This window comes from Buceros rhinoceros, unplaced genomic scaffold, assembly GCF_000710305.1.
Source record: "Buceros rhinoceros silvestris isolate BGI_N320 unplaced genomic scaffold, ASM71030v1 scaffold12768, whole genome shotgun sequence".
Lineage (NCBI taxonomy): Eukaryota > Metazoa > Chordata > Aves > Bucerotiformes > Bucerotidae > Buceros > Buceros rhinoceros.
The window spans coordinates 23,177-29,973 of NW_010425333.1; positions in this window are offsets into that span (position 1 = coordinate 23,177).

Consider the following 6,797-nt stretch of genomic DNA (forward strand, 5'->3'; position numbering starts at 1 on the left):
ACTTAAATATATTGATTAAAATAAGTAGTTCTTACTGTCTCCTCCTATTTAAGAGTGCTGGGGTGGGGGTGTTTGTTCTTGAATGTGATAAACCAATCTAGTTGAAATTGGCTAGTAGACTCGAGGTTATTGAAGGAGGATAGACTGACTAGCAGATAACAAGCTTTTTAAATCAAGCTTAAAAAAGAAGGATAAATGATGCAGCCTAATGTAGAGATTAAAACTCTTATTTTTTCCTTTGTTTTTAAGTGGAGCTGTGGTCCAGCAGGAGAAGCATATCCTAACACTAAGACCTGCTGTGTTACGTAGGAGGAGGCTCTTATTATCTAGGCTTGTCAGTGCTTCCGCTTTTCATTTGATTTGCTTATAGGGTTAATAGTTCTCTGTCTTCAGAGTCAGATATGCTAAAACCATGCTGCAGTTTTTATTATGCAGATTGCACTGAAGTCAGAAGGTGATTCTGGGGGTCTGAATAGTCACTCAAAACTGTTAATTTTCATCCTCTTGTTAAACTGATTGGCAGAGTCAGGGAATGCATTCATGAATCTTCAGCCTGCCCTTTGGCTGACGCAGAAGCGATACAATCTCTACAGGGAATTCTCTGCCTGGAGAACATTTGCAAAAAGTTTGTCCCTTTGCTGGAACTGAGGGAAAATTCACTGCAAAGCTTGAGCTGCAGGAGGAATGTTGTAGAAACTAAATGTAATTTTTGTTAAATACGAGTCCTGTGGTATTTTAGAGGACATATGACCTTGCACCCCAACCACAGTTCAGTTTTGAGAGGTTTGAGTGCTTGACAATAATAGTCCAAGTTTAAAAAAATCTAAACATTAAACTACTCACTTTTTGTGTTTGTTACTCCTGAGAGACCTTAGAGTCAATATCAACAAGTTTGAATCATTGGGATAGATCTGGTGAAGAATTTGCGACAAGGGCTATGTCTCCAAAATAACATGCAGCACCCTACAGATACCTGTAACTTTGTATCTCCTTGAGGTGCAGCTAAGATCCTGAATTCAGTGTATCAGCTCGTGAAAGCACTGCGTTGGCATTAAGTGATGTTTCTAAAGGCTATGTTCAGTTACTCTGCTTGTAAAACCAGTTCACTTGTCTCAGGATGGTCCTGAATTTTAGTGAAGACAATTCTCTCTTCAGTGCCTAAGTTTCATACCTTTGCAGAATGCTTTGTTGGATCTCATTGGAGTAGTTCAGATTCCTGAGGAATATAACTAGAATTCTGTGCTGCTGGAATACATACATCAAACCTTGCTGTTTGTAGTTATACTTATAAGGAGTCAGGCATATTCATTTCTTCGTGCAGTTTACTGCAAAAGATTGCAATTCAACTAGAAAACTTACATTCCAATAGAAAACCTGTATATAAGGTTTATTTATTGACAAGTTTGCTTTATTGCATATGCAAAGATTAACTTAAATTATCAGATCTATTGATTAGAGGCCTGGATTCTCGTAAGTCATTTTTGTCCTAAAGAAAAACCTAACTCTTACATGAATACTTGGCATGTTCTGAAAAGATGTACGTAACTGAGGAAAAATGAAAGACAAAATATGTATAAATAATATGTATAAATATTATTGTTGCTCTATATAGTTTATATTCTGATATCACGCAGACAAATGATTGTCAAAATAATTCAGGGAAACTTAATAGAGTAAGTCTTGCTACAGCCTTGGATCTTCTGTCTTCATTTTTCACTGTCTAGTAAATAACATATGTTAGCATATTAATCTAATAAAAATTGCTGCAAATGATTATGGAGACATTAGATTATTTTACATCTTACACACTGCAGAGAGGATTCTCCATTAAGTAGGCATGGGTGAGTGGCAGAATGACAATGGCTTTGTTAACTTGACTCTGTAGATTAAGATGATCATGCCTGAAATTTCAGTATTTGGTTGGCTTTAAGGGAATGCATTTTCCCATTTCATCCACCAGCTTTCCTTACCCCATTTAAATGGTAATTACACATTTATAATGCATTGCAGGTGTCACTCTAGCCACGGTCCTTTGGGAGCATTGGAAGCAATAGAGAGCTTTAGCAACTAGGAATACACACTTTGAATTGTTTCTTTGTTGCACAATTTGATAGTTTTTTCATTTACATGTATGAATGCAATATGATTACCCAAATTATGTTGACTGTTAGAAAATTTTAAAGTAGAATTCAGAGTATTTTGCAGCTTGTGTAGTATACAAAGGAACCACAATTAAATTGCTGCTGCATTTGCTGCTATTGTATGTTCAGTACAGCATTAGTGAGAAGCTGCTTTTTTTTTTTTTCAGGATTTTGCCTAGTATTAGTGGAAGGATTTTCTTTCCATTTTTACAAAATTATTGTCTTTCATGATTTTGGGCTTCCATGCCACTTGCTTCAGTTCTGCAAAGCTTTTGATCAACTACTTTAATGATATGTAACCCTATGTTCTTTATTTTATGAGATGTTGGTTTTTATATTCAGTAGTTTGTCACAGTGAATCTTCCTTCTGATCAAGATAGATACTTTGTCTTGACCTTCTTTAGTATTCTGAATGCAAAGCAGAGAAACATTTATTGCTAAACACTTAAAGCTATTTAATTTAAGAATGGAGTTGTTAATCTGGGGGTTAAAAATAGAGGAAAAGTGTAATGTGGGGTGAGGACACTCAGTGTGTACAGTCTCTTGAGTATTTCACTCATTAATTCTATTTTTGGGCAGTGCTGATATGTGGTGAGTTAGATCTCAGTGACTGAGAAGCTGCATAGTTAGCATAGTATATATTATAAATGAATACACAGGAAAGAGGTATTAATTTCTTACAATTCTTTTGTCATGCATATTAGGAGGCCTTGTTACTTCATACAAGCTAATGAAGGATACTTCACTACTTAACCTTTCAAATTTTTGAGTGTTTCTTAAATACAGCTAAGTAGATAAAATATTAATCTCAAAATGAAGGTAAATAGATATAAGATGTTAGAATTTTTTGTTAGGTGTGTGTCAGTATTGCTCAGTAATGTGTAATGGACTTTACTGCAAACAAGGCTCCTGAAGCTACAGACTTACAGCTTCCCTGAACCTGTAACTGTAAATTACAAGTTGGGCAGTTGCTTTTATGTCAAAAGGGAAACAGTCGAGAGAGACAACACATGTCTGGTTCAAGGCAGCACATGAGCTTTGGTTGAACGAGACATGCTATCCAATTAGCATAGGCTTGCAGCTCTTCTTTGAGTGTTGCAGCTAAGAGGAGCTGTGACAGCTGACAGGAGCTTTTTGTCATACTCCTCTTTTTGTATGTCCCTAGATTGCTTTTGTCCACTTACTGGAGCCTGATACAACTTCCTCACAAGGAATTGGTGCAAGTGATGAGCTGCTGACACCCTCCCCTCCCTTAGTGTGATCTTATGATGTACTTAGTGCTGAGGATAAAAGAAATTTGAGCACTGAATGCAGATTTGAAAGGGAGACTGAAAGCAAGGTCTGTCAGATGTAACTTCTGTGGTTATACTCATTTGGAAGGAAGGCTTGCCATTTTTCATGGAGTTCCTTCTTTCCAGGGAGATGAATTTCTGAAGTCATGACCAATAACAGATGACCCATTGGTCATGCTGGATTGACCCATAGTGCTTAAGGCCTGTTCAATATTGTACAATAAAACAGACCAGAGAACTTTAGTGAAACGTACTAATGCCTGATTGGTGGTAGTTATATCTGTTCATTCCTAAGCACAACTCAGTAAAACTAAAGCAGGTTTTCCTGGGAATAGCATTTGTAGTAATGCATGAAAATTACACATTAACTTGAAATATGAGGACTAGTTATCCAGAATGGCTTTTGGCTGAGTATTTTGGGGCAGGGGCAGAAAAAAGTATTTGCTCCTCAGAATGATGCAGGAAAAATTTATCGGGAGTCTTATGCTGTCTACTGATTAATTTGAACTTGGCTCTGCTGGATGTGGAACATTGTTTCTGTTGAATTTCAGCTGTTTAAGCTGTAAGACAGCAGTGTCAAGTGTTTTGCTGTTCTACTTTCATACCTATGAAGTGTATGTATACCTATGTACCTTGAATAATGTACAAGACAGACATAATAAGCACTCACCAGACTATATAGAGAGAGGAATGCAACCTAAGGGAATCTGGTACCACCTCTTGCTACTTTGGAAAACTTTTTTGAAGTTTGACGCTTGATTTCTAAGCGGAACTTAATGAGTGCAGGGAGTTTGTGCAATGCCAGTTGTAATACAAATACAAAACACAACTACTCAACATTTACAGAAAAATAGCAATTGCAATTACTAGAAATTAGCATATTTTTAAGAGATGAAATACAGAAGTACTGCAAAAATTTTTTCAAAATTGGACTACTCAGTTGTCTTTCAGGTAATTAAATATATTAGAATCTATAGATCCTAGCTGCCAAAGTGTTAACATATCTGGAGGAAAGAGAGGGGTGGTGGTCTGGAAATAAAGTAGATGTTTCTTCTCTGTATTTTGGTTGTGGTTATATTAATGCAGGAATGTTTCCTGAAGGCACTAAAGGTTGAATGGTAGGCCAAGGATAAAAGCTGCTTCTTTTATTGCGTGTTATCTTACTTGTCAGTTAGAATAGACTTAACAGACATTACAATCTTTTGTTTAAATGCATGAAATGTAAGGTTAAAATTTGAGAAGTAACTACTTTTTTAAAGTTTAAAAATACACAAATTTCAAGATCTCAAACTGTTGCAGATAATTCTTGACAATGCTGTCATCTAACCATATTCCTATTGCACAAATGCTTATAAGATTTTTTTTTAGAAGTAATTACAGAAAGATGTAGTACCTTTGATGCAGGTAAATATACTGTATTTCGTGTTACTTGCTGAATCTTTGTAAATGTGATTGGTCTACCAATCACATGTAAGAGCCATTACATATGAGGGCTGGTTTTGATTTTAACTTTTTACAAATTGCTGTAATTTTGAGTCATTATAGGATTTTTTCATACTTATTCCTTAATATTTACTAATCTCTCTCAGGTAGATAGTTGCAGTTATTGATACGATAATCAGCACTAAGCAGTTGTGCGTCTTGAGTGACATCTTAAAATAACCTGGGAGTTCTAAAGAAGTGCAACAAGGTTCTCAAGAGTATAGTCTGGCACTATGCTAAAGAGTATAGTGCCATTAGCTCCTGACTTTCAGATAGGACAGTGGATGTTCAATATCTGTGTGCTGGTGCATGTGGAGAAGAGGTATGGTACGAACAGGTCTGAGTGGAATTCTTACAAGATTTGGCAGAGACTACTGAAATCTTTCTTTTCCCCTATTTGTGGATCCAAATGTTTGTGAATTGGGGTTGTTAGGTTTAGCTGTCTTCTGTCTCCATGCTCTAAACAAAGGAGCTAGAGAAGAGTCTAGGCTTGCCAGACATAAAAAATCTTGCTAGTAAAGATAGCAGTATTTGCTCCTGTTCTTTTACAACAAAACGTTGGCCTCTGAACTCTGACGGGACTCCTTTATTTTCAGTGTGTACTTCTGCCTAGCCCAAATCTGGTGTGTCGTTTAAAGTCTCTTTGAAATAACTGTTGCATGAAACAATGATTGCTAAACTAATCCTTACAGGAGATAGTATGCATATCCAGACACTCGGCATAATTGGATGGCTTTGCAGTGCTTTCTGTGACAGTATTCTGGTAAAGTCGTTAAGAATCTTTAGGATGGAAATGTACTGCAGCCTGGATTAAGTCATGCTGCTCTTCTGGTCCCCTGAGGTTTTAGTGCGTGTAGAAGTAATCTTCATTTGTTCTTAGAGGTTATTGTCCTGTTGCAGAAATGCTGTAAGTGGCTGAACGTGACAGATGATTGTGTATTATCAAAAGTAGAACCAAGTCATAGTAGCAGCATCTTATGTTTTACAAGGATGATGATCTTAACTTGAATTTTATAAACTCGCCAATCTGAATCTGTTCTTCTTGAGCCATTTTTATGCATAGATTTTTTTAGACTTGACTCTCGCAAATGCATTTTGTAAGGCATACTTCACAAATGAGAAATGTTTTTCCGTAAGAATTTTTCATGAAAAATCATGAAACCTTTCATTATCATAGTATGAGAAATAAGAGTGCTTATGAACACTTGCGTGCTTGGGTAATAGAGCAACTGTTACAACACATGAGTTGCCCTTGGTTTCATTATAGGGAGTACCTATTACAGTGAGGTCAGTAACTCAAGGGTTTTAGGTAATACTGGTAAGAAAATGATAAATGCAGTTGTGTTTTGTTTTACAGGTCTTCTCCAGGATTCTGATAATCCATACAGCAGATTTGAGAATGAATGAAGCTGAGCATCTTTCACTAGAGCCGGAACTCCAGAATACAGGAACATTGATTGTTTTCATTTGCCTTTTGGGCTCTCCTCTTTTTCCCGCAAAAAAGGTTGTTGGTTTTTTTTTTCCAGGTCGTAAAACTAGGAGTTGATAAAGAGTTAATTAAATACATCTTTCTATCTTCTACCTATATAGAACTAAACTTTTTAATAAATGCTTTTGTTGTTGAAATGTTTGCTTTTTATTGTGACATTCAAGTGTGAAATACTATCCTTCATCCTCTTAAAACTGTATTTTATTACTTGATGTAGATGGCTAATAGTCACAGTCATGTGTTTGAATTCAGTCTTGAAACAGTTGTTCCCATTTACTAAATGGAAAAAAGATTTCCCTACTGTATTTTTTCTATAAAAAGAAAAGGCAACATGGAAGTACAGCTTCACACAGAAATATCGGTTGTTGGTATTGATGAGAAAATAAATCAGGC